The sequence below is a fragment of the Taudactylus pleione genome, unplaced genomic scaffold (assembly GCF_031769625.1).
Source record: "Taudactylus pleione unplaced genomic scaffold, aTauple2 ptg000967l, whole genome shotgun sequence".
Taxonomy (NCBI): domain Eukaryota; kingdom Metazoa; phylum Chordata; class Amphibia; order Anura; family Myobatrachidae; genus Taudactylus; species Taudactylus pleione.
The window spans coordinates 11,961,031-11,987,500 of record NW_028285368.1 but is presented as its reverse complement, the minus strand read 5'-3'; the positions used below and the strand labels follow the sequence as shown (position 1 = coordinate 11,987,500).

The 26,470-nt window shown below is 37.7% G+C and overlaps 13 non-coding genes and 96 pseudogenes across 13 annotated transcripts; all 109 read left to right on the top strand.

Moving 5' to 3' along the window:
* The first annotated feature begins 41 nt into the window (after positions 1–41).
* On the top strand, positions 42–160 carry LOC148468081 (5S ribosomal RNA). The gene has a single exon (XR_015874096.1). It is a non-coding gene; the product is annotated as a 5S ribosomal RNA (ribosomal RNA).
* Positions 161–276: 116 nt separating this feature from the next.
* LOC148468080 (5S ribosomal RNA) lies at positions 277–395 on the top strand (annotated as a pseudogene).
* Positions 396–511: 116 nt separating this feature from the next.
* LOC148468079 (5S ribosomal RNA) lies at positions 512–630 on the top strand (annotated as a pseudogene).
* A 115-nt stretch (positions 631–745) lies between these two features.
* Positions 746–864, top strand: LOC148468078 (5S ribosomal RNA). The gene has a single exon (XR_015874178.1). It is a non-coding gene; the product is annotated as a 5S ribosomal RNA (ribosomal RNA).
* Positions 865–980: 116 nt separating this feature from the next.
* LOC148468077 (5S ribosomal RNA) lies at positions 981–1,099 on the top strand (annotated as a pseudogene).
* A 116-nt stretch (positions 1,100–1,215) lies between these two features.
* On the top strand, positions 1,216–1,334 carry LOC148468076 (5S ribosomal RNA; annotated as a pseudogene).
* Positions 1,335–1,450: 116 nt separating this feature from the next.
* Positions 1,451–1,569, top strand: LOC148468075 (5S ribosomal RNA; annotated as a pseudogene).
* Positions 1,570–1,920: 351 nt separating this feature from the next.
* On the top strand, positions 1,921–2,039 carry LOC148468074 (5S ribosomal RNA; annotated as a pseudogene).
* Positions 2,040–2,155: 116 nt separating this feature from the next.
* Positions 2,156–2,274, top strand: LOC148468073 (5S ribosomal RNA; annotated as a pseudogene).
* Positions 2,275–2,389: 115 nt separating this feature from the next.
* LOC148468072 (5S ribosomal RNA) lies at positions 2,390–2,508 on the top strand (annotated as a pseudogene).
* A 116-nt stretch (positions 2,509–2,624) lies between these two features.
* Positions 2,625–2,743, top strand: LOC148468071 (5S ribosomal RNA; annotated as a pseudogene).
* A 116-nt stretch (positions 2,744–2,859) lies between these two features.
* LOC148468070 (5S ribosomal RNA) lies at positions 2,860–2,978 on the top strand (annotated as a pseudogene).
* A 116-nt stretch (positions 2,979–3,094) lies between these two features.
* LOC148468069 (5S ribosomal RNA) lies at positions 3,095–3,213 on the top strand (annotated as a pseudogene).
* Positions 3,214–3,329: 116 nt separating this feature from the next.
* On the top strand, positions 3,330–3,448 carry LOC148468068 (5S ribosomal RNA; annotated as a pseudogene).
* Positions 3,449–3,564: 116 nt separating this feature from the next.
* LOC148468067 (5S ribosomal RNA) lies at positions 3,565–3,683 on the top strand (annotated as a pseudogene).
* Positions 3,684–3,799: 116 nt separating this feature from the next.
* Positions 3,800–3,918, top strand: LOC148468066 (5S ribosomal RNA; annotated as a pseudogene).
* Positions 3,919–4,034: 116 nt separating this feature from the next.
* Positions 4,035–4,153, top strand: LOC148468065 (5S ribosomal RNA; annotated as a pseudogene).
* A 115-nt stretch (positions 4,154–4,268) lies between these two features.
* Positions 4,269–4,387, top strand: LOC148468064 (5S ribosomal RNA; annotated as a pseudogene).
* Positions 4,388–4,503: 116 nt separating this feature from the next.
* LOC148468063 (5S ribosomal RNA) lies at positions 4,504–4,622 on the top strand (annotated as a pseudogene).
* A 116-nt stretch (positions 4,623–4,738) lies between these two features.
* On the top strand, positions 4,739–4,857 carry LOC148468062 (5S ribosomal RNA; annotated as a pseudogene).
* A 115-nt stretch (positions 4,858–4,972) lies between these two features.
* On the top strand, positions 4,973–5,091 carry LOC148468061 (5S ribosomal RNA; annotated as a pseudogene).
* Positions 5,092–5,207: 116 nt separating this feature from the next.
* LOC148468060 (5S ribosomal RNA) lies at positions 5,208–5,326 on the top strand (annotated as a pseudogene).
* Positions 5,327–5,442: 116 nt separating this feature from the next.
* Positions 5,443–5,561, top strand: LOC148468059 (5S ribosomal RNA; annotated as a pseudogene).
* Positions 5,562–5,677: 116 nt separating this feature from the next.
* LOC148468058 (5S ribosomal RNA) lies at positions 5,678–5,796 on the top strand (annotated as a pseudogene).
* Positions 5,797–5,912: 116 nt separating this feature from the next.
* LOC148468057 (5S ribosomal RNA) lies at positions 5,913–6,031 on the top strand (annotated as a pseudogene).
* A 116-nt stretch (positions 6,032–6,147) lies between these two features.
* On the top strand, positions 6,148–6,266 carry LOC148468056 (5S ribosomal RNA; annotated as a pseudogene).
* Positions 6,267–6,381: 115 nt separating this feature from the next.
* LOC148468055 (5S ribosomal RNA) lies at positions 6,382–6,500 on the top strand (annotated as a pseudogene).
* Positions 6,501–6,616: 116 nt separating this feature from the next.
* Positions 6,617–6,735, top strand: LOC148468054 (5S ribosomal RNA; annotated as a pseudogene).
* A 116-nt stretch (positions 6,736–6,851) lies between these two features.
* Positions 6,852–6,970, top strand: LOC148468053 (5S ribosomal RNA; annotated as a pseudogene).
* Positions 6,971–7,085: 115 nt separating this feature from the next.
* LOC148468052 (5S ribosomal RNA) lies at positions 7,086–7,204 on the top strand (annotated as a pseudogene).
* Positions 7,205–7,320: 116 nt separating this feature from the next.
* Positions 7,321–7,439, top strand: LOC148468051 (5S ribosomal RNA; annotated as a pseudogene).
* A 116-nt stretch (positions 7,440–7,555) lies between these two features.
* Positions 7,556–7,674, top strand: LOC148468050 (5S ribosomal RNA). The gene has a single exon (XR_015873613.1). It is a non-coding gene; the product is annotated as a 5S ribosomal RNA (ribosomal RNA).
* A 351-nt stretch (positions 7,675–8,025) lies between these two features.
* LOC148468049 (5S ribosomal RNA) lies at positions 8,026–8,144 on the top strand (annotated as a pseudogene).
* A 116-nt stretch (positions 8,145–8,260) lies between these two features.
* On the top strand, positions 8,261–8,379 carry LOC148468048 (5S ribosomal RNA). Its single transcript, XR_015873612.1, has one exon. It is a non-coding gene; the product is annotated as a 5S ribosomal RNA (ribosomal RNA).
* A 116-nt stretch (positions 8,380–8,495) lies between these two features.
* Positions 8,496–8,614, top strand: LOC148468047 (5S ribosomal RNA; annotated as a pseudogene).
* A 117-nt stretch (positions 8,615–8,731) lies between these two features.
* Positions 8,732–8,850, top strand: LOC148468046 (5S ribosomal RNA; annotated as a pseudogene).
* A 115-nt stretch (positions 8,851–8,965) lies between these two features.
* Positions 8,966–9,084, top strand: LOC148468045 (5S ribosomal RNA). The gene has a single exon (XR_015873208.1). It is a non-coding gene; the product is annotated as a 5S ribosomal RNA (ribosomal RNA).
* A 116-nt stretch (positions 9,085–9,200) lies between these two features.
* On the top strand, positions 9,201–9,319 carry LOC148468044 (5S ribosomal RNA; annotated as a pseudogene).
* A 116-nt stretch (positions 9,320–9,435) lies between these two features.
* Positions 9,436–9,554, top strand: LOC148468043 (5S ribosomal RNA; annotated as a pseudogene).
* Positions 9,555–9,669: 115 nt separating this feature from the next.
* On the top strand, positions 9,670–9,788 carry LOC148468042 (5S ribosomal RNA; annotated as a pseudogene).
* A 116-nt stretch (positions 9,789–9,904) lies between these two features.
* Positions 9,905–10,023, top strand: LOC148468041 (5S ribosomal RNA; annotated as a pseudogene).
* Positions 10,024–10,374: 351 nt separating this feature from the next.
* Positions 10,375–10,493, top strand: LOC148468040 (5S ribosomal RNA; annotated as a pseudogene).
* Positions 10,494–10,609: 116 nt separating this feature from the next.
* Positions 10,610–10,728, top strand: LOC148468039 (5S ribosomal RNA; annotated as a pseudogene).
* Positions 10,729–10,844: 116 nt separating this feature from the next.
* On the top strand, positions 10,845–10,963 carry LOC148468038 (5S ribosomal RNA; annotated as a pseudogene).
* Positions 10,964–11,079: 116 nt separating this feature from the next.
* Positions 11,080–11,198, top strand: LOC148468037 (5S ribosomal RNA). The gene has a single exon (XR_015873914.1). It is a non-coding gene; the product is annotated as a 5S ribosomal RNA (ribosomal RNA).
* Positions 11,199–11,313: 115 nt separating this feature from the next.
* LOC148468036 (5S ribosomal RNA) lies at positions 11,314–11,432 on the top strand (annotated as a pseudogene).
* A 116-nt stretch (positions 11,433–11,548) lies between these two features.
* Positions 11,549–11,667, top strand: LOC148468035 (5S ribosomal RNA). Its single transcript, XR_015873788.1, has one exon. It is a non-coding gene; the product is annotated as a 5S ribosomal RNA (ribosomal RNA).
* A 116-nt stretch (positions 11,668–11,783) lies between these two features.
* On the top strand, positions 11,784–11,902 carry LOC148468034 (5S ribosomal RNA; annotated as a pseudogene).
* A 116-nt stretch (positions 11,903–12,018) lies between these two features.
* LOC148468033 (5S ribosomal RNA) lies at positions 12,019–12,137 on the top strand (annotated as a pseudogene).
* A 116-nt stretch (positions 12,138–12,253) lies between these two features.
* Positions 12,254–12,372, top strand: LOC148468032 (5S ribosomal RNA; annotated as a pseudogene).
* A 116-nt stretch (positions 12,373–12,488) lies between these two features.
* LOC148468031 (5S ribosomal RNA) lies at positions 12,489–12,607 on the top strand (annotated as a pseudogene).
* Positions 12,608–12,723: 116 nt separating this feature from the next.
* LOC148468030 (5S ribosomal RNA) lies at positions 12,724–12,842 on the top strand (annotated as a pseudogene).
* Positions 12,843–12,958: 116 nt separating this feature from the next.
* LOC148468029 (5S ribosomal RNA) lies at positions 12,959–13,077 on the top strand (annotated as a pseudogene).
* Positions 13,078–13,192: 115 nt separating this feature from the next.
* Positions 13,193–13,311, top strand: LOC148468028 (5S ribosomal RNA; annotated as a pseudogene).
* Positions 13,312–13,427: 116 nt separating this feature from the next.
* Positions 13,428–13,545, top strand: LOC148468027 (5S ribosomal RNA; annotated as a pseudogene).
* A 116-nt stretch (positions 13,546–13,661) lies between these two features.
* Positions 13,662–13,780, top strand: LOC148468026 (5S ribosomal RNA; annotated as a pseudogene).
* A 115-nt stretch (positions 13,781–13,895) lies between these two features.
* Positions 13,896–14,014, top strand: LOC148468025 (5S ribosomal RNA; annotated as a pseudogene).
* Positions 14,015–14,130: 116 nt separating this feature from the next.
* LOC148468024 (5S ribosomal RNA) lies at positions 14,131–14,249 on the top strand (annotated as a pseudogene).
* A 116-nt stretch (positions 14,250–14,365) lies between these two features.
* LOC148468023 (5S ribosomal RNA) lies at positions 14,366–14,484 on the top strand (annotated as a pseudogene).
* Positions 14,485–14,600: 116 nt separating this feature from the next.
* Positions 14,601–14,719, top strand: LOC148468022 (5S ribosomal RNA; annotated as a pseudogene).
* Positions 14,720–14,835: 116 nt separating this feature from the next.
* LOC148468021 (5S ribosomal RNA) lies at positions 14,836–14,954 on the top strand (annotated as a pseudogene).
* A 116-nt stretch (positions 14,955–15,070) lies between these two features.
* LOC148468020 (5S ribosomal RNA) lies at positions 15,071–15,189 on the top strand (annotated as a pseudogene).
* Positions 15,190–15,305: 116 nt separating this feature from the next.
* LOC148468019 (5S ribosomal RNA) lies at positions 15,306–15,424 on the top strand (annotated as a pseudogene).
* Positions 15,425–15,539: 115 nt separating this feature from the next.
* On the top strand, positions 15,540–15,658 carry LOC148468018 (5S ribosomal RNA; annotated as a pseudogene).
* A 115-nt stretch (positions 15,659–15,773) lies between these two features.
* Positions 15,774–15,892, top strand: LOC148468017 (5S ribosomal RNA; annotated as a pseudogene).
* Positions 15,893–16,008: 116 nt separating this feature from the next.
* On the top strand, positions 16,009–16,127 carry LOC148468016 (5S ribosomal RNA; annotated as a pseudogene).
* A 116-nt stretch (positions 16,128–16,243) lies between these two features.
* LOC148468015 (5S ribosomal RNA) lies at positions 16,244–16,362 on the top strand (annotated as a pseudogene).
* Positions 16,363–16,477: 115 nt separating this feature from the next.
* On the top strand, positions 16,478–16,596 carry LOC148468014 (5S ribosomal RNA; annotated as a pseudogene).
* A 116-nt stretch (positions 16,597–16,712) lies between these two features.
* LOC148468013 (5S ribosomal RNA) lies at positions 16,713–16,831 on the top strand (annotated as a pseudogene).
* Positions 16,832–16,947: 116 nt separating this feature from the next.
* Positions 16,948–17,066, top strand: LOC148468012 (5S ribosomal RNA; annotated as a pseudogene).
* A 116-nt stretch (positions 17,067–17,182) lies between these two features.
* LOC148468011 (5S ribosomal RNA) lies at positions 17,183–17,301 on the top strand (annotated as a pseudogene).
* A 116-nt stretch (positions 17,302–17,417) lies between these two features.
* Positions 17,418–17,536, top strand: LOC148468010 (5S ribosomal RNA; annotated as a pseudogene).
* A 116-nt stretch (positions 17,537–17,652) lies between these two features.
* Positions 17,653–17,771, top strand: LOC148468009 (5S ribosomal RNA; annotated as a pseudogene).
* Positions 17,772–17,886: 115 nt separating this feature from the next.
* Positions 17,887–18,005, top strand: LOC148468008 (5S ribosomal RNA; annotated as a pseudogene).
* Positions 18,006–18,121: 116 nt separating this feature from the next.
* On the top strand, positions 18,122–18,240 carry LOC148468007 (5S ribosomal RNA; annotated as a pseudogene).
* A 116-nt stretch (positions 18,241–18,356) lies between these two features.
* LOC148468006 (5S ribosomal RNA) lies at positions 18,357–18,475 on the top strand (annotated as a pseudogene).
* A 115-nt stretch (positions 18,476–18,590) lies between these two features.
* Positions 18,591–18,709, top strand: LOC148468005 (5S ribosomal RNA; annotated as a pseudogene).
* Positions 18,710–18,825: 116 nt separating this feature from the next.
* Positions 18,826–18,944, top strand: LOC148468004 (5S ribosomal RNA; annotated as a pseudogene).
* A 116-nt stretch (positions 18,945–19,060) lies between these two features.
* LOC148468003 (5S ribosomal RNA) lies at positions 19,061–19,179 on the top strand. Its single transcript, XR_015873611.1, has one exon. It is a non-coding gene; the product is annotated as a 5S ribosomal RNA (ribosomal RNA).
* Positions 19,180–19,529: 350 nt separating this feature from the next.
* Positions 19,530–19,648, top strand: LOC148468002 (5S ribosomal RNA; annotated as a pseudogene).
* Positions 19,649–19,764: 116 nt separating this feature from the next.
* On the top strand, positions 19,765–19,883 carry LOC148468001 (5S ribosomal RNA). Its single transcript, XR_015873610.1, has one exon. It is a non-coding gene; the product is annotated as a 5S ribosomal RNA (ribosomal RNA).
* A 116-nt stretch (positions 19,884–19,999) lies between these two features.
* On the top strand, positions 20,000–20,118 carry LOC148468000 (5S ribosomal RNA; annotated as a pseudogene).
* A 117-nt stretch (positions 20,119–20,235) lies between these two features.
* Positions 20,236–20,354, top strand: LOC148467999 (5S ribosomal RNA; annotated as a pseudogene).
* Positions 20,355–20,470: 116 nt separating this feature from the next.
* Positions 20,471–20,589, top strand: LOC148467998 (5S ribosomal RNA; annotated as a pseudogene).
* A 115-nt stretch (positions 20,590–20,704) lies between these two features.
* LOC148467997 (5S ribosomal RNA) lies at positions 20,705–20,823 on the top strand. Its single transcript, XR_015873207.1, has one exon. It is a non-coding gene; the product is annotated as a 5S ribosomal RNA (ribosomal RNA).
* Positions 20,824–20,939: 116 nt separating this feature from the next.
* LOC148467996 (5S ribosomal RNA) lies at positions 20,940–21,058 on the top strand (annotated as a pseudogene).
* Positions 21,059–21,173: 115 nt separating this feature from the next.
* Positions 21,174–21,292, top strand: LOC148467995 (5S ribosomal RNA). The gene has a single exon (XR_015873787.1). It is a non-coding gene; the product is annotated as a 5S ribosomal RNA (ribosomal RNA).
* A 116-nt stretch (positions 21,293–21,408) lies between these two features.
* LOC148467994 (5S ribosomal RNA) lies at positions 21,409–21,527 on the top strand (annotated as a pseudogene).
* Positions 21,528–21,643: 116 nt separating this feature from the next.
* On the top strand, positions 21,644–21,762 carry LOC148467993 (5S ribosomal RNA; annotated as a pseudogene).
* Positions 21,763–21,878: 116 nt separating this feature from the next.
* Positions 21,879–21,997, top strand: LOC148467992 (5S ribosomal RNA; annotated as a pseudogene).
* Positions 21,998–22,112: 115 nt separating this feature from the next.
* On the top strand, positions 22,113–22,231 carry LOC148467991 (5S ribosomal RNA; annotated as a pseudogene).
* A 116-nt stretch (positions 22,232–22,347) lies between these two features.
* On the top strand, positions 22,348–22,466 carry LOC148467990 (5S ribosomal RNA; annotated as a pseudogene).
* A 115-nt stretch (positions 22,467–22,581) lies between these two features.
* On the top strand, positions 22,582–22,700 carry LOC148467989 (5S ribosomal RNA; annotated as a pseudogene).
* A 116-nt stretch (positions 22,701–22,816) lies between these two features.
* Positions 22,817–22,935, top strand: LOC148467988 (5S ribosomal RNA; annotated as a pseudogene).
* Positions 22,936–23,051: 116 nt separating this feature from the next.
* LOC148467987 (5S ribosomal RNA) lies at positions 23,052–23,170 on the top strand (annotated as a pseudogene).
* A 116-nt stretch (positions 23,171–23,286) lies between these two features.
* On the top strand, positions 23,287–23,405 carry LOC148467986 (5S ribosomal RNA). The gene has a single exon (XR_015873609.1). It is a non-coding gene; the product is annotated as a 5S ribosomal RNA (ribosomal RNA).
* A 116-nt stretch (positions 23,406–23,521) lies between these two features.
* LOC148467985 (5S ribosomal RNA) lies at positions 23,522–23,640 on the top strand (annotated as a pseudogene).
* Positions 23,641–23,757: 117 nt separating this feature from the next.
* LOC148467984 (5S ribosomal RNA) lies at positions 23,758–23,876 on the top strand (annotated as a pseudogene).
* A 116-nt stretch (positions 23,877–23,992) lies between these two features.
* LOC148467983 (5S ribosomal RNA) lies at positions 23,993–24,111 on the top strand (annotated as a pseudogene).
* A 115-nt stretch (positions 24,112–24,226) lies between these two features.
* On the top strand, positions 24,227–24,345 carry LOC148467982 (5S ribosomal RNA; annotated as a pseudogene).
* Positions 24,346–24,461: 116 nt separating this feature from the next.
* LOC148467981 (5S ribosomal RNA) lies at positions 24,462–24,580 on the top strand (annotated as a pseudogene).
* A 115-nt stretch (positions 24,581–24,695) lies between these two features.
* LOC148467980 (5S ribosomal RNA) lies at positions 24,696–24,814 on the top strand. The gene has a single exon (XR_015873786.1). It is a non-coding gene; the product is annotated as a 5S ribosomal RNA (ribosomal RNA).
* A 116-nt stretch (positions 24,815–24,930) lies between these two features.
* Positions 24,931–25,049, top strand: LOC148467979 (5S ribosomal RNA; annotated as a pseudogene).
* A 116-nt stretch (positions 25,050–25,165) lies between these two features.
* Positions 25,166–25,284, top strand: LOC148467978 (5S ribosomal RNA; annotated as a pseudogene).
* A 116-nt stretch (positions 25,285–25,400) lies between these two features.
* Positions 25,401–25,519, top strand: LOC148467977 (5S ribosomal RNA; annotated as a pseudogene).
* A 115-nt stretch (positions 25,520–25,634) lies between these two features.
* LOC148467976 (5S ribosomal RNA) lies at positions 25,635–25,753 on the top strand (annotated as a pseudogene).
* A 116-nt stretch (positions 25,754–25,869) lies between these two features.
* Positions 25,870–25,988, top strand: LOC148467975 (5S ribosomal RNA; annotated as a pseudogene).
* A 115-nt stretch (positions 25,989–26,103) lies between these two features.
* LOC148467974 (5S ribosomal RNA) lies at positions 26,104–26,222 on the top strand (annotated as a pseudogene).
* A 116-nt stretch (positions 26,223–26,338) lies between these two features.
* LOC148467973 (5S ribosomal RNA) lies at positions 26,339–26,457 on the top strand (annotated as a pseudogene).
* The last annotated feature ends 13 nt before the right edge of the window (positions 26,458–26,470 follow it).

Genomic DNA, 26,470 nt, shown 5'->3' with positions numbered 1-26,470 from the left:
AGTTAAGAAGTAATAGAGGTCTAAAGTTAATGTGTTTGAGCACCTACAGCCAAACCACACTGGACATGCCCAATCTCGTCTGAACTTGGAAGCTATGCAGTGTTGGGCCTGGTTAGTACTTGGATGGGAGACCACCTGGGAATACCAGGAGCTGTAGGTAATTTTATACTGCCATAACATTCTTTTCTATTACATTTTACATTTCATTTTTTCAACTTATCAATGAATTTACATGAGTTAAGAAGTAATAGAGGTCTAAAATTATTGGTTTGGGGCACCTACAGCCTAAGCACACTGGACATGCCCAATATCGTCTGATCTTGGAAGCTATGCAGTGTTGGGCCTGGTTAGTACTTGGATGGGAGACCACCTTGGAATCCCAGGTGCTGTAGGTAATTTTATACTGCCATAACAGTCTTTTCTATTACATTTTACATTGAATTTTTTCAACTTATCAATGAATTTACTTGAGTTAAGAAGTAATAGAGGTCTAAAGTTAAAGCTTTTGAGCACCTACAGCCAAACCACACTGGACATGCCCAATCTCGTTTGATCTTGGAAGCTATGCAGTGTTGGGCCTGTTTAGTACTTGGACGGGAGACCACCTGGGAATGCCAGGTGCTGTAGGTAATTTTATACTGCCATAACATTCTTTTCTATTACATTTTACATTTCATTTTTCAACTAATCATTGAATTTACTTGAGTTAAGAAGTAAAAGAGGTCTAAAGTTAATGTTTTTGAGCACCTACAGCCAAACCACACTGGACATGCCCAATCTCAACTGAACTTGGAAGCTATGCAGTGTTGGGCCTGGTTAGTACTTGGATGGGAGACCACCTGGGAATACCAGGTGCTGTAGGTAATTTTATACTGCCATAACATTCTTTTCTATTACATTTTACATTTAATTTTTTCAACTTATCAATGAATTTACTTGAGTTAAGAAGTAATAGAGGTCTAAAGTTAATGTTTTTGAGCACCTACAGCCAAACCACACAGGACATGCCCAATCTCGTCTGAACTTGGAAGCTATGCAGTGTTGGGCCCGGTTAGTAGTTGGATGGGAGACTACCTGGGAATACCAGGTGCTGTAGGTAATTTTATACTGCCATAACAGTCTTTTCTACTACATTTTACATTTAATTTTTTCAACTTATCAATGAATTTACTTGAGTTAAGAAGTAATAGAGGTCTAAAGTTAATGCTTTTGAGCACCTACAGCCAAACCACACTGGACATGCCCAATCTCATCTGATCTTGGAAGCTATGCAGTGTTGGGCCTGGTTAGTACTTGGAGAGGAGACCACCTGGGAATACCAGGTGCTGTAGGTAATTTTATATAGCCATTACATTCTTTTCTATTACATTTTACATTACATTTTTTCAACTTATCAATGAATTTTCTTGAGTTAAGAAGTAAAAGAGGTCTAAAGTTAATGTTTTTGAGCACCTACAGTCAAACCACACTGGACATGCCCAATCTCGTCTGATCTTGGAAGCTATGCAGTGTTCGGCCTGGTTAGTACTTGGATGGGAGACCACCTGGGAATACCAGGTGCTGTAGGTAATTTTATACTGCCATAACATTCTTTTCTATTACATATTACATTTAATTTTTTCAACTTATCAATGAATTTACTTGAGTTAAGAAGTAATAGAGGTCTAAATTTAATGCTTTTGAGCACCTACAGCCAAACTACACTGGACATGCCCAATCTCCTCTGATCTTGTAAGCTTTGCTGTGTTGGGCCTGGTTTGTACTTGGATGGGAGACCACCTGAGAATACCAGTTGCTGTAGGAAATTTTATACAGCCAAAACATTCTTTTCTATTACATTTTACATTTAATTTTTTCAACTTATCAATGAATTTACTTGAGTTAAGAAGTAAAAGAGGTCTAAAGTTAATGTTTTTGAGCACCTACTGCCAAACCACACTGGACATGCCCAATCTTGTTTGATCTTGGAAGCTATGCAGTGTTGGGCCTGGTTAGTACTTGGATGGGAGACCACCTGGGAATACCAGGTGCTGTAGGTAATTTTATACTGCCATAACATTCTTTTCTATTACATTTTACATTTAATTTTTTCAACTTATCAATGAATTTACTTGAGTTAAGAAGTAATAGAGGTCTTAAGTTAATGGCTTTGGGCACCTACAGCCAAACCACTCTGGACATGCCCAATCTCGTCCGATCTTGGAAGCTATGCAGTGTTGGGCCTGGTTAGTACTTGGATGGGAGACCACCTGGGAATACCAGGAGCTGTAGGTAATTTTATACTGCCAAAACTTTCTTTTCTATTACATTTTACATTTCATTTTTCAACTTATCATTGAATTTACTTGAGTTAAGAAGTAAAAGAGGTCTAAAGTTAATGTTTTTGAGCACCTGCAGGCAAACCACACTGGACATGCCCAATCTCGTCTGATCTTGGAAGCTATGCAGTGTTGGGCCTGGTTAGTACTTGGATAGGAGACCACCTGGGAATACCAGGTGCTGTAGGTAATTTTATACTGCCATAACATTCTTTTCTATTACATTTTACATTACATTTTTTCAACTTATCAATGAATTTTCTTGAGTTAAGAAGTAAAAGAGGTCTAAAGTTAATGTTTTTGAGCACCTACTGTCAAACCACACTGGACATGCCCAATCTCGTCTGATCTTGGAAGCTATGCAGTGTTGGGCCTGGTTAGTACTTGGATGGGAGACCACCTGGGAATACCAGGTGCTGTAGGTAATTTTATACTGCCATAACATTCTTTTCTATTACATTTTACATTTAATTTTTTCAACTTATCAATGAATTTACTTGAGTTAAGAAGTAATAGAGGTCTAAATTTAATGCTTTTGAGCACCTACAGCCAAACCACACTGGACATGCCCAATCTCGTCTGATCTTGTAAGCTTTGCTGTGTTGGGCCTGGTTTGTACTTGGATGGGAGACCACCTGAGAATACCAGTTGCTGTAGGAAATTTTATACAGCCAAAACATTCTTTTCTATTACATTTTACATTTAATTTTTTCAACTTATCAATGAATTTACTTGAGTTAAGAAGTAAAAGAGGTCTAAAGTTAATGTTTTTGAGGACCAACTGCCAAACCACACTGGACATGCCCAATCTTGTTTGATCTTGGAAGCTATGCAGTGTTGGGCCTGGTTAGTACTTGGATGGGAGACCACCTGGGAATACCAGGTGCTTTAGGTAATTTTATACTGCCATAACATTCTTTTCTATTACATTTTACATTTAATTTTTTCAACTTATCAATGAATTTACTTGAGTTAAGAAGTAATAGAGGTCTAAATTTAATGCTTTTGGGCACCTACAGCCAAACCACACTGGACATGCCCAATCTCGTCTGATCTTGTAAGCTTTGCTGTGTTGGGCCTGGTTTGTACTTGGATGGGAGACCACCTGAGAATACCAGTTGCTGTAGGAAATTTTATACAGCCAAAACATTCTTTTCTATTACATTTTACATTTAATTTTTTCAACTTATCAATGAATTTACTTGAGTTAAGAAGTAAAAGAGGTCTAAAGTTAATGTTTTTGAGCACCTACTGCCAAACCACACTGGACATGCCCAATCTTGTTTGAACTTGGAAGCTATGCAGTGTTGGGCCTGATTAGTACTTGGATGGGAGACCTCCTGGGAATACCAGGTGCTGTAGGTAATTTTATACTGCCATAACAGTCTATTCTATTACATTTTACATTTAATTTTTTCAACTTATCAATGAATTTACTTGAGTTAAGAAGTAATAGAGGTCAAAAGTTAATGCTCTTGAGCACCTACAGCCAAACCACACTGGACATGCCCAATCTCGTTTGATCTTGGAAGCTATGCAGTGTTGGGCCTGTTTAATACTTTGACGGGAGACCACCTGGGAATACCAGGTGCTGTAGGTAATTTTATACTGCCATAACATTCTTTTCTATTACATTTTACATTTAATTTTTTCAACTTATCAATGAATTTACTTGAGTTAAGAAGTAATTGAGGTCTAAAGTTAAAGGTTTTGGGCACCTACAGCCAAACCACACTGGACATGCCCAATATCATCTGATCTTGGAAACTATGCAGTGTTGGGCTTGGTTAGTACTTGGAAGGGAGACCACCTGGGAATGCCAGGTGCTGTAGGTAATTTTATACTGCCATAACATTCTTTTCTATTACATTTTACATTTCATTTTTCAACTAATCATTGAATTTACTTGAGTTAAGAAGTAAAAGAGGTCTAAAGTTAATGTTTTTGAGCACCTACAGCCAAACCACACTGGACATGCCCAATCTCGTCTGAACATGGAAGCTATGCAGTGTTGGGCCTGGTTAGTACTTGGATGGGGGACCACCTGGGAATACCAGGTGCTGTAGGTAATTTTATACTGCCATAACATTCTTTTCTACTACAATTTACATTTAATTTTTTCAACTTATCAATGAATTTACTTGATTTAAGAAGTAAAAGAGGTCTAAAGTTAATGTTTTTGAGCACCTACAGCCAAAGCACACTGGACATGCCCAATCTCGTCTGTTCTTGGAATCTATGCAGTGGTGGGCCTGGTTAGTACTTGGATGGGAGACCACCTAGGAATCCCAGGTGCTGTAGGTAATTTTATACTGCCATAACAGTCTTTTCTATTACATTTTACATTTAATTTTTTCAACTTATCAATGAATTTACATGAGTTAAGAAGTAATAGAGGTCTTAAGTTAATGCCTTTGAGCACCTACAGCCAAACCACACTGGACATGCCCAATCTCGTTTGATTTTGGAAGCTATGCAGTGTTGGGCCTGGTTAGTACTTGGACGGGAGACCTCCTGGGAATACCAGGTGCTGTAGGTAATTTTATATAGTCATAACATTCTTTTCTATTACATTTTACATTTCATTTTTCAACTTATCATTGAATTTACTTGAGTTAAGAAGTAAAAGAGGTATAAAGTTAATGTTTTTGAGCACCTACAGCCAAACCATACTGGACATGCCCAATCTCGTCTGATCTTGGAAGCTATGCAGTGGTGGGCTTGGTTAGTACTTGGATGGGAGACCACCTAGGAATCCCAGGTGCTGTAGGTATTTTTATACTGCCATAACAGTCTATTCTACTACATTTTATATTTAATTTTTTCAACTTATCAATGAATTTACTTGATTTAAGAAGTAATAGAGGTCTAAAGTTAATTCTTTTGAGCACCTACAGCCAAACCACACTGGACATGCCCAATCTCGTCTGATCTTGGAAGCTATGCAGTGTTGGGCCTGGTTAGTACTTTGACGGGAGACCACCTGGGAATACCAGGTGCTGTAGTTAATTTTATATAGCCATAACATTCTTTTCTATTACATTTTACATTACATTTTTTCAATTTATCAATGAATTTACTTGAGTTAAGAAGTAAAAGAGGTCTAAAGTTAATGTTTTTGAGCACCTACAGTCAAACCACACTGGACATGCCCAATCTCGTCTGATCTTGGAAGCTATGCTGTGTTGGGCCTTGTTAGTACTTGGATGGGAGACCACCTGGGAATACCAGGTGCTGTAGGTAATTTTATACTGCCATAACATTCTTTTCTATTACATTTTACATTTAATTTTTTCAACTTATCAATGAATTTACTTGAGTTAAGAAGTAATAGAGGTCTAAAGTTAATGCGTGTGAGCACCTACAGCCAAACCACACTGGACATGCCCAATCTCGTCTGAACTTGGAAGCTATGTAGTGTTGGGCCTGGTTAGTACTTGGATGGGAGACCACCTGGGAATACCAGGAGCTGTAGGTAATTTTATACTGCCATAACATTCTTTTCTATTACATTTTACATTTAATTTTTTCAACTTATCAATGAATTTACATGAGTTAAGCAGTAATAGAGGTCTAAAATTATTGGTTTGGGGCACCTACAGCCAAAGCACACTGGACATGCCCAATATCGTCTGATCTTGGAAGCTATGCAGTGTTGGGCCTGGTTAGTACTTGGATGGGAGACCACCTTGGAATCCCAGGTGCTGTAGGTAATTTTATACTAGCATAACAGTCTTTTCTATTACATTTTACATTGAATTTTTTCAACTTATCAATGAATTTACTTGAGTTAAGAAGTAATAGAGGTCTAAAGTTAATGCTTTTGAGCAGCTACAGCCAAACCACACTGGACATGCCCAATCTCGTTTGATCTTGGAAGCTATGCAGTGTTGGGCCTGTTTAGTACTTGGACGGGAAACCACCTGGGAATGCCAGGTGCTGTAGGTAATTTTATACTGCCATAACATTCTTTTCTATTACATTTTACATTTCATTTTTCAACTAATCATTGAATTTACTTGAGTTAAGAAGTAAAAGAGGTCTAAAGTTAATGTTTTTGAGCACCTACAGCCAAACCACACTGGACATGCCCAATCTCGAGTGAACTTGGAAGCTATGCAGTGTTGGGCCTGGTTAGTACTTGGATGGGAGACCACCTGGGAATACCAGGTGCTGTAGGTAATTTTATACTGCCATAACATTCTTTTCTATTACATTTTACATTTAATTTTTTCAACTTATCAATGAATTTACTTGAGTTAAGAAGTAATAGAGGTCTAAAGTTAATGTTTTTGAGCACCTACAGCCAAACCACACAGGACATGCCCAATCTCGTCTGAACTTGGAAGCTATGCAGTGTTGGGCCCGGTTAGTACTTGGATGGGAGACCACCTGGGAATACCAGGTGCTGTAGGTAATTTTATACTGCCATAACATTCTTTTCTATTACATTTTACATTTAATTTTTTCAACTTATCAATGAATTTACCTGAGTTAAGAAGTAATAGAGGTCTAAAATTAAAGTTTTTGAGGACCTACAGCCAAACCACACTGGACATGCCCAATATCGTCTGATATTGGAAGCTATGCAGTGTTGGGCCTGGTTAGTACTTGAATGGGAGACCACCTGGGAATACCAGGTGCTGTAGGTAATTATATACTGCCATAACATTCTTTTCCATTACATTTTACATTTCATTTTTCAACTTATCATTGAATTTACTTGAGTTAAGAAGTAAAAGAGGTCTAAAGTTAATGTTTTTGAGCACCTACAGCCAAACCACACTGGACATGCCCAATCTCGTCTGATCTTGGAAGCTATGCAGTGGTGGGCCTGGTTAGTACTTGGATTGGAGACCATCTAGGAATCCCAGGTACTGTAGGTAATTTTATACTGCCATAACAGTCTTTTCTACTACATTTTACATTTAATTTTTTCAACTTATCAATGAATTTACTTGAGTTAAGAAGTAATAGAGGTCTAAAGTTAATGCTTTTGAGCACCTACAGCCAAACCACACTGGACATGCCCAATCTCGTCTGATCTTGGAAGCTATGCAGTGTTGGGCCTGGTTAGTACTTGGAGAGGAGACCACCTGGGAATACCAGGTGCTGTAGGTAATTTTATATAGCCATTACATTCTTTTCTATTACATTTTATATTACATTTTTTAAACTTATCAATGAATTTTCTTGAGTTAAGAAGTAAAAGAGGTCTAAAGTTAATGTTTTTGAGCACCTACAGTCAAACCACACTGGACATGCCCAATCTCTTCTGATCTTGGAAGTTATGCAGTGTTGGGCCTGGTTAGTACTTGGATGGGAGACCACCTGGGAATACCAGGTGCTGTAGGTAATTTTATACTGCCATAACATTCTTTTCTATTACATATTACATTTAATTTTTTCAACTTATCAATGAATTTACTTGAGTTAAGAAGTAATAGAGGTCTAAATTTAATGCTTTTGAGCACCTACAGCAAAACCACACTGGACATGCCCAATCTCGTCTGATCTTGTAAGCTTTGCTGTGTTGGGCCTGGTTTGTACTTGGATGGGAGACCACCTGAGAATACCAGTTGCTGTAGGAAATTTTATACAGCCAAAACATTCTTTTCTATTACATTTTACATTTAATTTTTTCAACTTATCAATGAATTTACTTGAGTTAAGAAGTAAAAGAGGTCTAAAGTTAATGTTTTTGAGCACCTACTGCCAAACCACACTGTACATGCCCAATCTTGTTTGATCTTGGAAGCTATGCAGTGTTGGGCCTGGTTAGTACTTGGATGGGAGACCACCTGGGAATACCAGGTGCTGTAGGTAATTTTATATAGCCATTACATTCTTTTCTATTACATTTTACATTACATTTTTTCAACTTATCAATGAATTTTCTTGAGTTAAGAAGTAAAAGAGGTCTAAAGTTAATGTTTTTGAGCACCTACAGTCAAACCACACTGGACATGCCCAATCTCTTCTGATCTTGGAAGTTATGCAGTGTTGGGCCTGGTTAGTACTTGGATGGGAGACCACCTGGGAATACCAGGTGCTGTAGGTAATTTTATACTGCCATAACATTCTTTTCTATTACATATTACATTTAATTTTTTCAACTTATCAATGAATTTACTTGAGTTAAGAAGTAATAGAGGTCTAAATTTAATGCTTTTGAGCACCTACAGCCAAACCACACTGGACATGCCCAATCTCGTCTGATCTTGTAAGCTTTGCTGTGTTGGGCCTGGTTTGTACTTGGATGGGAGACCACCTGAGAATACCAGTTGCTGTAGGAAATTTTATACAGCCAAAACATTCTTTTCTATTACATTTTACATTTAATTTTTTTAAACTTATCAATGAATTTACTTGAGTTAAGAAGTAAAAGAGGTCTAAAGTTAATGTTTTTGAGCACCTACTGCCAAACCACACTGGACATGCCCAATCTTGTTTGATCTTGGAAGCTATGCAGTGTTGGGCCTGGTTAGTACTTGGATGGGAGACCACCTGGGAATACCAGGAGCTGTAGGTAATTTTATACTGCCAAAACTTTCTTTTCTATTACATTTTACATTTCATTTTTCAACTTATCATTGAATTTACTTGAGTTAAGAAGTAAAAGAGGTCTAAAGTTAATGCTTTTGAGCACCTACAGCCAAACCACACTGGACATGCCCAATCTCGTCTGATCTTGGAAGCTATGCAGTGTTGGGCCTGGTTAGTACTTGGATGGGAGACCACCTGGGAATACCAGGTGCTGTAGGTAATTTTATACTGCCATAACATTCTTTTCTATTAAATTTTACATTTAATTTTTTCAACTTATCAATGAATTTACTTGAGTTAAGAAGTAATAGAGGTCTAAATTTAATGCTTTTGAGCACCTACAGCCAAACCACACTGGACATGCCCAATCTCGTCTGATCTTGTAAGCTTTGCTGTGTTGGGCCTGGTTTGTACTTGGATGGGAGACCACCTGAGAATACCAGTTGCTGTAGGAAATTTTATACAGCCAAAACATTCTTTTCTATTACATTTTACATTTAATTTTTTCAACTTATCAATGAATTTACTTGAGTTAAGAAGTAAAAGAGGTCTAAAGTTAATGTTTTTGAGCACCTACTGCCAAACCACACTAGACATGCCCAATCTTGTTTGATCTTGGAAGCTATGCAGTGTTGGGCCTGGTTAGTACTTGGATGGGGGACCACCTGGGAATACCAGGAGCTGTAGGTAATTTTATACTGCCAAAACTTTCTTTTCTATTACATTTTACATTTCATTTTTCAACTTATCATTGAATTTACTTGAGTTAAGAAGTAAAAGAGGTCTAAAGTTAATGTTTTTGAGCACCTACAGCCAAACCACACTGGACATGCCCAATCTCGTCTGATCTTGGAAGCTATGCAGTTTTGGGCCTGGTTAGTACTTGGATGGGAGACCACCTAGGAATCCCAGGTGCTGTAGGTAATTTTATACTGCCATAACAGTCTATTCTATTACATTTTACATTTGATTTTTTCAACTTATCAATGAATTTTCTTGAGTTAAGAAGTAAAAGAGGTCTAAAGTTAATGTTTTTGAGCACCTACAGTCAAACCACACTGGACATGCCCAATCTCGTCTGATCTTGGAAGCTATGCAGTGTTCGGCCTGGTTAGTACTTGGATGGGAGACCACCTGGGAATACCAGGTGCTGTAGGTAATTTTATACTGCCATAACATTCTTTTCTATTACATATTACATTTAATTTTTTCAACTTATCAATGAATTTACTTGAGTTAAGAAGTAATAGAGGTCTAAATTTAATGCTTTTGAGCACCTACAGCCAAACTACACTGGACATGCCCAATCTAGTCTGATCTTGTAAGCTTTGCTGTGTTGGGCCTGGTTTGTACTTGGATGGGAGACCACCTGAGTATACCAGTTGCTGTAGGAAATTTTATACAGCCAAAACATTCTTTTCTATTACATTTTACATTTAATTTTTTCAACTTATCAATGAATTTACTTGAGTTAAGAAGTAAAAGAGGTCTAAAGTTAATGTTTTTGAGCACCTACTGCCAAACCACACTGGACATGCCCAATCTTGTTTGATCTTGGAAGCTATGCAGTGTTGGGCCTGGTTAGTACTTGGATGGGAGACCACCTAGGAATCCCAGGTGCTGTAGGTAATTTTATACTGCCATAACAGTCTATTCTATTACATTTTACATTTGATTTTTTCAACTTATCAATGAATTTTCTTGAGTTAAGAAGTAAAAGAGGTCTAAAGTTAATGTTTTTGAGCACCTACAGTCAAACCACACTGGACATGCCCAATCTCGTCTGATCTTGGAAGCTTTGCTGTGTTGGGCCTGGTTTGTACTTGGATGGGAGACCACCTGAGAATACCAGTTGCTGTAGGAAATTTTATACAGCCAAAACATTCTTTTCTATTACATTTTACATTTAATTTTTTCAACTTATCAATGAATTTACTTGAGTTAAGAAGTAAAAGAGGTCTAAAGTTAATGTTTTTGAGCACCTACTGCCAAACCACACTGGACATGCCCAATCTTGTTTGATCTTGGAAGCTATGCAGTGTTGGGCCTGGTTAGTACTTGGATGGGAGACCACCTGGGAATACCAGGTGCTGTAGGTAATTTTATACTGCCATAACATTCTTTTCTATTACATTTTACATTTAATTTTTTCAACTTATCAATGAATTTACTTGAGTTAAGAAGTAATAGAGGTCTTAAGTTAATGGCTTTGGGCACCTACAGCCAAACCACACTGGACATGCCCAATCTCGTCCGATCTTGGAAGCTATGCAGTGTTGGGCCTGGTTAGTACTTGGATGGGAGACCACCTGGGAATACCAGGAGCTGTAGGTAATTTTATACTGCCAAAACTTTCTTTTCTATTACATTTTACATTTCATTTTTCAACTTATCATTGAATTTACTTGAGTTAAGAAGTAAAAGAGGTCTAAAGTTAATGTTTTTGAGCACCTGCAGGCAAACCACACTGGACATGCCCAATCTCGTCTGATCTTGGAAGCTATGCAGTGTTGGGCCTGGTTAGTACTTGGATGGGAGACCACCTGGGAATACCAGGTGCTGTAGGTAATTTTATACTGCCATAACATTCTTTTCTATTACATTTTACATTACATTTTTTCAACTTATCAATGAATTTTCTTGAGTTAAGAAGTAAAAGAGGTCTAAAGTTAATGTTTTTGAGCACCTACAGTCAAACCACACTGGACATGCCCAATCTCGTCTGATCTTGGAAGCTATGCAGTGTTGGGCCTGGTTAGTACTTGGATGGGAGACCACCTGGGAATACCAGGTGCTGTAGGTAATTTTATACTGCCATAACATTCTTTTCTATTACATTTTACATTTAATTTTTTCAACTTATCAATGAATTTACTTGAGTTAAGAAGTAATAGAGGTCTAAATTTAATGCTTTTGAGCACCTACAGCCAAACCACACTGGACATGCCCAATCTCGTCTGATCTTGTAAGCTTTGCTGTGTTGGGCCTGGTTTGTACTTGGATGGGAGACCACCTGAGAATACCAGTTGCTGTAGGAAATTTTATACAGCCAAAACATTCTTTTCTATTACATTTTACATTTAATTTTTTCAACTTATCAATGAATTTACTTGAGTTAAGAAGTAAAAGAGGTCTAAAGTTAATGTTTTTGAGGACCAACTGCCAAACCACACTGGACATGCCCAATCTTGTTTGATCTTGGAAGCTATGCAGTGTTGGGCCTGGTTAGTACTTGGATGGGAGACCACCTGGGAATACCAGGTGCTGTAGGTAATTTTATACTGCCATAACATTCTTTTCTATAACATTTTACATTTAATTTTTTCAACTTATCATTGAATTTACTTGAGTTAAGAAGTAATAGAGGTCTAAATTTAATGCTTTTGAGCACCTACAGCCAAACCACACTGGACATGCCCAATCTCGTCTGATCTTGTAAGCTTTGCTGTGTTGGGCCTGGTTTGTACTTGGATGGGAGACCACCTGAGAATACCAGTTGCTGTAGGAAATTTTATACAGCCAAAACATTCTTTTCTATTACATTTTACATTTAATTTTTTCAACTTATCAATGAATTTACTTGAGTTAAGAAGTAAAAGAGGTCTAAAGTTAATGTTTTTGAGCACCTACTGCCAAACCACACTGGACATGCCCAATCTTGTTTGAACTTGGAAGCTATGCAGTGTTGGGCCTGATTAGTACTTGGATGGGAGACCTCCTGGGAATACCAGGTGCTGTAGGTAATTTTATACTGCCATAACAGTCTATTCTATTACATTTTACATTTAATTTTTTCAACTTATCAATGAATTTACTTGAGTTAAGAAGTAATAGAGGTCAAAAGTTAATGCTCTTGAGCACCTACAGCCAAACCACACTGGACATGCCCAATCTCGTTTGATCTTGGAAGCTATGCAGTGTTGGGCCTGTTTAATACTTTGACGGGAGACCACCTGGGAATACCAGGTGCTGTAGGTAATTTTATACTGCCATAACATTCTTTTCTATTACATTTTACATTTAATTTTTTCAACTTATCAATGAATTTACTTGAGTTAAGAAGTAATTGAGGTCTATAGTTAAAGGTTTTGGGCACCTACAGCCAAACCACACTGGACATGCCCAATATCATCTGATCTTGGAAACTATGCAGTGTTGGGCTTGGTTAGTACTTGGAAGGGAGACCACCTGGGAATGCCAGGTGCTGTAGGTAATTTTATACTGCCATAACATTCTTTTCTATTACATTTTACATTTCATTTTTCAACTAATCATTGAATTTACTTGAGTTAAGAAGTAAAAGAGGTCTAAAGTTAATGTTTTTGAGCACCTACAGCCAAACCACACTGGACATGCCCAATCTCGTCTGAACATGGAAGCTATGCAGTGTTGGGCCTGGTTAGTACTTGGATGGGGGACCACCTGGGAATACCAGGTGCTGTAGGTAATTTTATACTGCCATAACATTCTTTTCTACTACAATTTACATTTAATTTTTTCAACTTATCAATGAATTTACTTGATTTAAGAAGTAAAAGAGGTCTAAAGTTAATGTTTTTGAGCACCTACAGCCAAAGCACACTGGACATGCCCAATCTCGTCTGTTTTGGAATCTATGCAGTGGTGGGCCTGGTTAGTACTTGGATGGGAGACCACCTAGGAATCCCAGGTGCTGTAGGTAATTTTATACTGCCATAACAGTCTTTTCTATTACATTTTACATTTAATTTTTTCAACTTATCAATGAATTTACATGAGTTAAGAAGTAATAGAGGTCTTAAGTTAATGCCTTTGAGCACCTACAGCCAAACCACACTGGACATGCCCAATCTCGTTTGATTTTGGAAGCTATGCAGTGTTGGGCCTGGTTAGTACTTGGACGGGAGACCTCCTGGGAATACCAGGTGCTGTAGGTAATTTTATATAGTCATAACATTCTTTTCTATTACATTTTACATTTCATTTTTCAACTTATCAATGAATTTACTTGAGTTAAGAAGTAAAAGAGGTATAAAGTTAATGTTTTTGAGCACCTACAGCCAAACCATACTGGACATGCCCAATCTCGTCTGATCTTGGAAGCTATGCAGTGGTGGGCTTGGTTAGTACTTGGATGGGAGACCACCTAGGAATCCCTGGTGCTGTAGGTATTTTTATACTGCCATAACAGTCTATTCTACTACATTTTATATTTAATTTTTTCAACTTATCAATGAATTTACTTGAGTTAAGAAGTAATAGAGGTCTAAAGTTAATTCTTTTGAGCACCTACAGCCAAACCACACTGGACATGCCCAATCTCATCTGATCTTTGAAGCTATGCAGTGTTGGGCCTGGTTAGTACTTGGATGGGAGACCACCTGGGAATACCAGGTGCTGTAGGTAATTTTATACTGCCATAACATTCTTTTCTATTACATTTTACATTTAATTTTTTCAACTTATCAATGAATTTACTTGAGTTAAGAAGTAATAGAGGTCTAAATTTAATGCTTTTGAGCACCTACAGCCAAACCACACTGGACATGCCCAATCTCGTCTGATCTTGTAAGCTTTGCTGTGTTGGGCCTGGTTTGTACTTGGATGGGAGACCACCTGAGAATACCAGTTGCTGTAGGAAATTTTATACAGCCAAAACATTCTTTTCTATTACATTTTACATTTAATTTTTTCAACTTATCAATGAATTTACTTGAGTTAAGAAGTAAAAGAGGTCTAAAGTTAATGTTTTTGAGGACCAACTGCCAAACCACACTGGACATGCCCAATCTTGTTTGATCTTGGAAGCTATGCAGTGTTGGGCCTGGTTAGTACTTGGATGGGAGACCACCTGGGAATACCAGGTGCTGTAGGTAATTTTATACTGCCATAACATTCTTTTCTATTACATTTTACATTTAATTTTTTCAACTTATCAATGAATTTACTTGAGTTAAGAAGTAATAGAGGTCTAAATTTAAGGCTTTTGAGCACCTACAGCCAAACCACACTGGACATGCCCAATCTCGTCTGATCTTGTAAGCTTTGCTGTGTTGGGCCTGGTTTGTACTTGGATGGGAGACCACCTGAGAATACCAGTTGCTGTAGGAAATTTTATACAGCCAAAACATTCTTTTCTATTACATTTTACATTTAATTTTTTCAACTTATCAATGAATTTACTTGAGTTAAGAAGTAAAAGAGGTCTAAAGTTAATGTTTTTGAGCACCTACTGCCAAACCACACTGGACATGCCCAATCTTGTTTGAACTTGGAAGCTATGCAGTGTTGGGCCTGATTAGTACTTGGATGGGAGACCTCCTGGGAATACCAGGTGCTGTAGGTAATTTTATACTGCCATAACAGTCTATTCTATTACATTTTACATTTAATTTTTTCAACTTATCAATGAATTTACTTGAGTTAAGAAGTAATAGAGGTCAAAAGTTAATGCTCTTGAGCACCTACAGCCAAACCACACTGGACATGCCCAATCTCGTTTGATCTTGGAAGCTATGCAGTGTTGGGCCTGTTTAATACTTTGACGGGAGACCACCTGGGAATACCAGGTGCTGTAGGAAATTTATACTGCCATAACATTCTTTTCTATTACATTTTACATTTAATTTTTTCAACTTATCAATGAATTTACTTGAGTTAAGAAGTAATTGAGGTCTAAAGTTAAAGGTTTTGGGCACCTACAGCCAAACCACACTGGACATGCCCAATATCATCTGATCTTGGAAACTATGCAGTGTTGGGCTTGGTTAGTACTTGGAAGGGAGACCACCTGGGAATGCCAGGTGCTGTAGGTAATTTTATACTGCCATAACATTCTTTTCTATTACATTTTACATTTCATTTTTCAACTAATCATTGAATTTACTTGAGTTAAGAAGTAAAAGAGGTCTAAAGTTAATGTTTTTGAGCACCTACAGCCAAACCACACTGGACATGCCCAATCTCGTCTGAACATGGAAGCTATGCAGTGTTGGGCCTGGTTAGTACTTGGATGGGGGACCACCTGGGAATACCAGGTGCTGTAGGTAATTTTATACTGCCATAACATTCTTTTCTACTACAATTTACATTTAATTTTTTCAACTTATCAATGAATTTACTTGATTTAAGAAGTAAAAGAGGTCTAAAGTTAATGTTTTTGAGCACCTACAGCCAAAGCACACTGGACATGCCCAATCTCGTCTGTTCTTGGAATCTATGCAGTGGTGGGCCTGGTTAGTACTTGGATGGGAGACCACCTAGGAATCCCAGGTGCTGTAGGTAATTTTATACTGCCATAACAGTCTTTTCTATTACATTTTACATTTAATTTTTTCAACTTATCAATGAATTTACATGAGTTAAGAAGTAATAGAGGTCTTAAGTTAATGCCTTTGAGCACCTACAGCCAAACCACACTGGACATGCCCAATCTCATTTGATTTTGGAAGCTATGCAGTGTTGGGCCTGGTTAGTACTTGGACGGGAGACCTCCTGGGAATACCAGGTCCTGTAGGTAATTTTATATAGTCATAACATTCTTTTCTATTACATTTTACATTTCATTTTTCAACTTATCATTGAATTTACTTGAGTTAAGAAGTAAAAGAGGTATAAAGTTAATGTTTTTGAGCACCTACAGCCAAACCATACTGGACATGCCCAATCTCGTCTGATCTTGGAAGCTATGCAGTGGTGGGCTTGGTTAGTACTTGGATGGGAGACCACCTAGGAATCCCTGGTGCTGTAGGTATTTTTATACTGCCATAACAGTCTATTCTACTACATTTTATATTTAATTTTTTCAACTTATCAATGAATTTACTTGAGTTAAGAAGTAATAGAGGTCTAAAGTTAATTGTTTTGAGCACCTACAGCCAAACCACACTGGACATGCCCAATCTCGTCTGATCTTGGAAGCTATGCAGTGTTGGGCCTGGTTAGTACTTTGACGGGAGACCACCTGGGAATACCAGGTGCTGTAGTTAATTTTATATAGCCATAACATTCTTTTCTATTACATTTTACATTACATTTTTTCAATTTATCAATGAATTTACTTGAGTTAAGAAGTAAAAGAGGTCTAAAGTTAATGTTTTTGAGCACCTACAGTCAAACCACACTGGACATGCCCAATCTCGTCTGATCTTGGAAGCTATGCTGTGTTGGGCCTTGTTAGTACTTGGATGGGAGACCACCTGGGAATACCAGGTGCTGTAGGTAATTTTATACTGCCATAACATTCTTTTCTATTACATTTTACATTTAATTTTTTCAACTTATCAATGAATTTACTTGAGTTAAGAAGTAATAGAGGTCTAAAGTTAATGCGTGTGAGCACCTACAGCCAAACCACACTGGACATGCCCAATCTCGTCTGAACTTGGAAGCTATGTAGTGTTGGGCCTGGTTAGTACTTGGATGGGAGACCACCTGGGAATACCAGGAGCTGTAGGTAATTTTATACTGCCATAACATTCTTTTCTATTACATTTTACATTTAATTTTTTCAACTTATCAATGAATTTACATGAGTTAAGAAGTAATAGAGGTCTAAAATTATTGGTTTGGGGCACCTACAGCCAAAGCACACTGGACATGCCCAATATCATCTGATCTTGGAAGCTATGCAGTGTTGGGCCTGGTTAGTACTTGGATGGGAGACCACCTTGGAATCCCAGGTGCTGTAGGTAATTTTATACTAGCATAACAGTCTTTTCTATTACATTTTACATTGAATTTTTTCAACTTATCAATGAATTTACTTGAGTTAAGAAGTAATAGAGGTCTAAAGTTAATGCTTTTGAGCAGCTACAGCCAAACCACACTGGACATGCCCAATCTCGTTTGATCTTGGAAGCTATGCAGTGTTGGGCCTGTTTAGTACTTGGACGGGAAACCACCTGGGAATGCCAGGTGCTGTAGGTAATTTTATACTGCCATAACATTCTTTTCTATTACATTTTACATTTCATTTTTCAACTAATCATTGAATTTACTTGAGTTAAGAAGTAAAAGAGGTCTAAAGTTAATGTTTTTGAGCACCTACAGCCAAACCACACTGGACATGCCCAATCTCGAGTGAACTTGGAAGCTATGCAGTGTTGGGCCTGGTTAGTACTTGGATGGGAGACCACCTGGGAATACCAGGTGCTGTAGGTAATTTTATACTGCCATAACATTCTTTTCTATTACATTTTACATTTAATTTTTTCAACTTATCAATGAATTTACTTGAGTTAAGAAGTAATAGAGGTCTAAAGTTAATGTTTTTGAGCACCTACAGCCAAACCACACAGGACATGCCCAATCTCGTCTGAACTTGGAAGCTATGCAGTGTTGGGCCCGGTTAGTACTTGGATGGGAGACCACCTGGGAATACCAGGTGCTGTAGGTAATTTTATACTGCCATAACATTCTTTTCTATTACATTTTACATTTAATTTTTTCAACTTATCAATGAATTTACCTGAGTTAAGAAGTAATAGAGGTCTAAAATTAAAGTTTTTGAGGACCTACAGCCAAACCACACTGGACATGCCCAATATCGTCTGATATTGGAAGCTATGCAGTGTTGGGCCTGGTTAGTACTTGAATGGGAGACCACCTGGGAATACCAGGTGCTGTAGGTAATTTTATACTGCCATAACATTCTTTTCCATTACATTTTACATTTCATTTTTCAACTTATCATTGAATTTACTTGAGTTAAGAAGTAAAAGAGGTCTAAAGTTAATGTTTTTGAGCACCTACAGCCAAACCACACTGGACATGCCCAATCTCGTCTGATCTTGGAAGCTATGCAGTGGTGGGCCTGGTTAGTACTTGGATTGGAGACCACCTAGGAATCCCAGGTGCTGTAGGTAATTTTATACTGCCAAAACAGTCTTTTCTACTACATTTTACATTTAATTTTTTCAACTTATCAATGAATTTACTTGAGTTAAGAAGTAATAGAGGTCTAAAGTTAATGCTTTTGAGCACCTACAGCCAAACCACACTGGACATGCCCAATCTCGTCTGATCTTGGAAGCTATGCAGTGTTGGGCCTGGTTAGTACTTGGAGAGGAGACCACCTGGGAATACCAGGTGCTGTAGGTAATTTTATATAGCCATTACATTCTTTTCTATTACATTTTACATTACATTTTTTCAACTTATCAATGAATTTTCTTGAGTTAAGAAGTAAAAGAGGTCTAAAGTTAATGTTTTTGAGCACCTACAGTCAAACCACACTGGACATGCCCAATCTCTTCTGATCTTGGAAGTTATGCAGTGTTGGGCCTGGTTAGTACTTGGATGGGAGACCACCTGGGAATACCAGGTGCTGTAGGTAATTTTATACTGCCATAACATTCTTTTCTATTACATATTACATTTATTTTTTCAACTTATCAATGAATTTACTTGAGTTAAGAAGTAATAGAGGTCTAAATTTAATGCTTTTGAGCACCTACAGCAAAACCACACTGGACATGCCCAATCTCGTCTGATCTTGTAAGCTTTGCTGTGTTGGGCCTGGTTTGTACTTGGATGGGAGACCACCTGAGAATACCAGTTGCTGTAGGAAATTTTATACAGCCAAAACATTCTTTTCTATTACATTTTACATTTAATTTTTTCAACTTATCAATGAATTTACTTGAGTTAAGAAGTAAAAGAGGTCTAAAGTTAATGTTTTTGAGCACCTACTGCCAAACCACACTGGACATGCCCAATCTTGTTTGATCTTGGAAGCTATGCAGTGTTGGGCCTGGTTAGTACTTGGATGGGAGACCACCTGGGAATACCAGGTGCTGTAGGTAATTTTATATAGCCATTACATTCTTTTCTATTACATTTTACATTACATTTTTTCAACTTATCAATGAATTTTTTTGAGTTAAGAAGTAAAAGAGGTCTAAAGTTAATGTTTTTGAGCACCTACAGTCAAACCACACTGGACATGCCCAATCTCTTCTGATCTTGGAAGTTATGCAGTGTTGGGCCTGGTTAGTACTTGGATGGGAGACCACCTGGGAATACCAGGTGCTGTAGGTAATTTTATACTGCCATAACATTCTTTTCTATTACATATTACATTTAATTTTTTCAACTTATCAATGAATTTACTTGAGTTAAGAAGTAATAGAGGTCTAAATTTAATGCTTTTGAGCACCTACAGCCAAACCACACTGGACATGCCCAATCTCGTCTGATCTTGTAAGCTTTGCTGTGTTGGGCCTGGTTTGTACTTGGATGGGAGACCACCTGAGAATACCAGTTGCTGTAGGAAATTTTATACAGCCAAAACATTCTTTTCTATTACATTTTACATTAAATTTTTTTAAACTTATCAATGAATTTACTTGAGTTAAGAAGTAAAAGAGGTCTAAAGTTAATGTTTTTGAGCACCTACTGCCAAACCACACTGGACATGCCCAATCTTGTTTGATCTTGGAAGCTATGCAGTGTTGGGCCTGGTTAGTACTTGGATGGGAGACCACCTGGGAATACCAGGTGCTGTAGGTAATTTTATACTGCCATAACATTCTTTTCTATTACATTTTACATTTAATTTTTTCAACTTATCAATGAATTTACTTGAGTTAAGAAGTAATAGAGGTCTTAAGTTAATGGCTTTGGGCAACTACAGCCAAACCACACTGGACATGCCCAATCTCGTCTGATCTTGGAAGCTATGCAGTGTTGGGCCTGGTTAGTACTTGGATGGGAGACCACCTGGGAATACCAGGAGCTGTAGGTATTTTTATACTGCCAAAACTTTCTTTTCTATTACATTTTACATTTCATTTTTCAACTTATCATTGAATTTACTTGAGTTAAGAAGTAAAAGAGGTCTAAAGTTAATGCTTTTGAGCACCTACAGCCAAACCACACTGGACATGCCCAATCTCGTCTGATCTTGGAAGCTATGCAGTGTTGGGCCTGGTTAGTACTTGGATGGGAGACCACCTGGGAATACCAGGTGCTGTAGGTAATTTTATACTGCCATAACATTCTTTTCTATTACATTTTACATTTAATTTTTTCAACTTATCAATGAATTTACTTGAGTTAAGAAGTAATAGAGGTCTTAAGTTAATGGTTTTGGGCACCTACAGCCAAACCACACTGGACATGCCCAATCTCGTCTGATCTTGGAAGCTATGCAGTGTTGGGCCTGGTTAGTACTTGGATGGGAGAACACCTGGGAATACCAGGAGCTGTAGGTAATTTTATACTGCCAAAACTTTCTTTTCTATTACATTTTACATTTCATTTTTCAACTTATCATTGAACTTACTTGAGTTAAGAAGTAAAAGAGGTCTAAAGTTAATGTTTTTGAGCACCTACAGTCAAACCACACTGGACATGCCCAATCTCGTCTGATCTTGGAAGCTATGCAGTGTTGGGCCTGGTTAGTACTTGGATGGGAGACCACCTGGGAATACCAGGTGCTGTAGGTAATTTTATACTGCCATAACATTCTTTTCTATTACATTTTACATTACATTTTTTCAACTTATCAATGAATTTTCTTGAGTTAAGAAGTAAAAGAGGTCTAAAGTTAATGTTTTTGAGCAACTACAGTCAAACCACACTGGACATGCCCAATCTCGTCTGATCTTGGAAGCTATGCAGTGTTGGGCCTGGTTAGTACTTGGATGGGAGACCACCTGGGAATACCAGGTGCTGTAGGTAATTTTATACTGCCATAACATTCTTTTCTATTAAATTTTACATTTAATTTTTTCAACTTATCAATGAATTTACTTGAGTTAAGAAGTAATAGAGGTCTAAATTTAATGCTTTTGAGCACCTACAGCCAAACCACACTGGACATGCCCAATCTCGTCTGATCTTGTAAGCTTTGCTGTGTTGGGCCTGGTTTGTACTTGGATGGGAGACCACCTGAGAATACCAGTTGCTGTAGGAAATTTTATACAGCCAAAACATTCTTTTCTATTACATTTTACATTTAATTTTTTCAACTTATCAATGAATTTACTTGAGTTAAGAAGTAAAAGAGGTCTAAAGTTAATGTTTTTGAGCACCTACTGCCAAACCACACTGGACATGCCCAATCTTGTTTGATCTTGGAAGCTATGCAGTGTTGGGCCTGGTTAGTACTTGGATGGGAGACCACCTGGGAATACCAGGAGCTGTAGGTAATTTTATACTGCCAAAACTTTCTTTTCTATTACATTTTACATTTCATTTTTCAACTTATCATTGAATTTACTTGAGTTAAGAAGTAAAAGAGGTCTAAAGTTAATGTTTTTGAGCACCTACAGCCAAACCACACTGGACATGCCCAATCTCGTCTGATCTTGGAAGCTATGCAGTTTTGGGCCTGGTTAGTACTTGGATGGGAGACCACCTAGGAATCCCAGGTGCTGTAGGTAATTTTATACTGCCATAACAGTCTATTCTATTACATTTTACATTTGATTTTTTCAACTTATCAATGAATTTACTTGAGTTAAGAAGTAATAGAGGTCTAAAGTTAATGGATTTGGGCACCTACAGCCAAACCACACTGGACATGCCCAATCTCGTCTGATCTTGAAAACTATGCAGTGTTGGGCCTGGTTAGTACTTGGATGGGAGACCACCTGGGAATGCTAGGTGCTGTAGGTAATTTTATACTGCCATAACATTCTTTTCTATTACATTTTACATTTCATTTTTCAACTAATCATTGAATTTACTTGAGTTAAGAAGTAAAAGAGGTCTAAAGTCAATGTTTTTGAGCACCTACAGCCAAACCACCCTGGACATGCCCAATCTCGACTGAACTTGGAAGCTATGCAGTGTTGGGCCTGGTTAGTACTTGGATGGGAGACCACCTGGGAATACCAGGTGCTGTAGGTAATTTTATACTGCCATAACATTCTTTTCTATTACATTTTACATTTAATTTTTTCAACTTATTAATGAATTTACTTGAGTTAAGAAGTAATAGAGGTCTAAAGTTAATGTTTTTGAGCACCTACAGCCAAACCACACAGGACATGCCCAATCTCGTCTGAACTTGGAAGCTATGCAGTGTTGGGCCTGGTTAGTACTTGGATGGGAGACCACCTGGGAATACCAGGTGCTGTAGGTAATTTTATACTGCCATAACATTCTTTTCTATTACATTGTACATTTAATTTTTTCAACTTATTAATGAATTTACTTGAGTTAAGAAGTAATAGAGGTCTAAAGTTAATGCTTTTGAGCACCTACAGCCAAACCACACAGGACATGCCCAATCTCGTCTGAACTTGGAAGCTATGCAGTGTTGGGCCTGGTTAGTACTTGGATGGGAAACCACCTGGGAATACCAGGTGCTGTAGGTAATTTTATACTGCCATAACAGTCTATTCTTCTACATTTTACATTTAATTTTTTCAACTTATCAATGAATTTACTTGAGTTAAGAAGTAAAAGAGGTCTAAAGTTAATGTTTTTGAGCACCTACAGTCAAACCACACTGGACATGCCCAATCTCTTCTGATCTTGGAAGTTATGCAGTGTTGGGCCTGGTTAGTACTTGGATGGGAGACCACCTGGGAATACCAGGTGCTGTAGGTAATTTTATACTGCCATAACATTCTTTTCTATTACATATTACATTTAATTTTTTCAACTTATCAATGAATTTACTTGAGTTAAGAAGTAATAGAGGTCTAAATTTAATGCTTTTGAGCACCTACAGCCAAACCACACTGGACATGCCCAATCTCGTCTGATCTTGTAAGCTTTGCTGTGTTGGGCCTGGTTTGTACTTGGATGGGAGACCACCTGAGAATACCAGTTGCTGTAGGAAATTTTATACAGCCAAAACATTCTTTTCTATTACATTTTACATTTAATTTTTTTAAACTTATCAATGAATTTACTTGAGTTAAGAAGTAAAAGAGGTCTAAAGTTAATGTTTTTGAGCACCTACTGCCAAACCACACTGGACATGCCCAATCTTGTTTGATCTTGGAAGCTATGCAGTGTTGGGCCTGGTTAGTACTTGGATGGGAGACCACCTGGGAATACCAGGTGCTGTAGGTAATTTTATACTGCCATAACATTCTTTTCTATTACATTTTACATTTAATTTTTTCAACTTATCAATGAATTTACTTGAGTTAAGAAGTAATAGAGGTCTTAAGTTAATGGTTTTGGGCAACTACAGCCAAACCACACTGGACATGCCCAATCTCGTCTGATCTTGGAAGCTATGCAGTGTTGGGCCTGGTTAGTACTTGGATGGGAGACCACCTGGGAATACCAGGAGCTGTAGGTAATTTTATACTGCCAAAACTTTCTTTTCTATTACATTTTACATTTCATTTTTCAACTTATCATTGAATTTACTTGAGTTAAGAAGTAAAAGAGGTCTAAAGTTAATGCTTTTGAGCACCTACAGCCAAACCACACTGGACATGCCCAATCTCGTCTGATCTTGGAAGCTATGCAGTGTTGGGCCTGGTTAGTACTTGGATGGGAGATCACCTGGGAATACCAGGTGCTGTAGGTAATTTTATACTGCCATAACATTCTTTTCTATTACATTTTACATTTAATTTTTTCAACTTATCAATGAATTTACTTGAATTAAGAAGTAATAGAGGTCTTAAGTTAATGGTTTTGGGCACCTACAGCCAAACCACACTGGACATGCCCAATCTCGTCTGATCTTGGAAGCTATGCAGTGTTGGGCCTGGTTAGTACTTGGATGGGAGGCCACCTGGGAATGCCAGGAGCTGTAGGTAATTTTATACTGCCAAAACTTTCTTTTCTATTACATTTTACATTTCATTTTTCAACTTATCATTGAACTTACTTGAGTTAAGAAGTAAAAGAGGTCTAAAGTTAATGTTTTTGAGCACCTACAGTCAAACCACACTGGACATGCCCAATCTCGTCTGATCTTGGAAGCTATGCAGTGTTGGGCCTGGTTAGTACTTGGATGGGAGACCACCTGGGAATACCAGGTGCTGTAGGTAATTTTATACTGCCATAACATTCTTTTCTATTACATTTTACATTACATTTTTTCAACTTATCAATGAATTTTCTTGAGTTAAGAAGTAAAAGAGGTCTAAAGTTAATGTTTTTGAGCAACTACAGTCAAACCACACTGGACATGCCCAATCTCGTCTGATCTTGGAAGCTATGCAGTGTTGGGCCTGGTTAGTACTTGGATGGGAGACCACCTGGGAATACCAGGTGCTGTAGGTAATTTTATACTGCCATAACATTCTTTTCTATAAAATTTTACATTTAATTTTTTCAACTTATCAATGAATTTACTTGAGTTAAGAAGTAATAGAGGTCTAAATTTAATGCTTTTGAGCACCTACAGCCAAACCACACTGGACATGCCCAATCTCGTCTGATCTTGTAAGCTTTGCTGTGTTGGGCCTGGTTTGTACTTGGATGGGAGACCACCTGAGAATACCAGTTGCTGTAGGAAATTTTATACAGCCAAAACATTCTTTTCTATTACATTTTACATTTAATTTTTTCAACTTATCAATGAATTTACTTGAGTTAAGAAGTAAAAGAGGTCTAAAGTTAATGTTTTTGAGCACCTACTGCCAAACCACACTGGACATGCCCAATCTTGTTTGATCTTGGAAGCTATGCAGTGTTGGGCCTGGTTAGTACTTGGATGGGAGACCACCTGGGAATACCAGGAGCTGTAGGTAATTTTATACTGCCAAAACTTTCTTTTCTATTACATTTTACATTTCATTTTTCAACTTATCATTGAATTTACTTGAGTTAAGAAGTAAAAGAGGTCTAAAGTTAATGTTTTTGAGCACCTACAGCCAAACCACACTGGACATGCCCAATCTCGTCTGATCTTGGAAGCTATGCAGTTTTGGGCCTGGTTAGTACTTGGATGGGAGACCACCTAGGAATCCCAGGTGCTGTAGGTAATTTTATACTGCCATAACAGTCTATTCTATTACATTTTACATTTGATTTTTTCAACTTATCAATGAATTTACTTGAGTTAAGAAGTAATAGAGGTCTAAAGTTAATGGATTTGGGCACCTACAGCCAAACCACACTGGACATGCCCAATCTCGTCTGATCTTGAAAGCTATGCAGTGTTGGGCCTGGTTAGTACTTGGATGGGAGACCACCTGGGAATGCTAGGTGCTGTAGGTAATTTTATACTGCCATAACATTCTTTTCTATTACATTTTACATTTCATTTTTCAACTAATCATTGAATTTACTTGAGTTAAGAAGTAAAAGAGGTCTAAAGTCAATGTTTTTGAGCACCTACAGCCAAACCACCCTGGACATGCCCAATCTCGACTGAACTTGGAAGCTATGCAGTGTTGGGCCTGGTTAGTACTTGGATGAGAGACCACCTGGGAATACCAGGTGCTGTAGGTAATTTTATACTGCCATAACATTCTTTTCTATTACATTTTACATTTAATTTTTTCAACTTATTAATGAATTTACTTGAGTTAAGAAGTAATAGAGGTCTAAAGTTAATGTTTTTGAGCACCTACAGCCAAACCACACAGGACATGCCCAATCTCGTCTGAACTTGGAAGCTATGCAGTGTTGGGCCTGGTTAGTACTTGGATGGGAGACCACCTGGGAATACCAGGTGCTGTAGGTAATTTTATACTGCC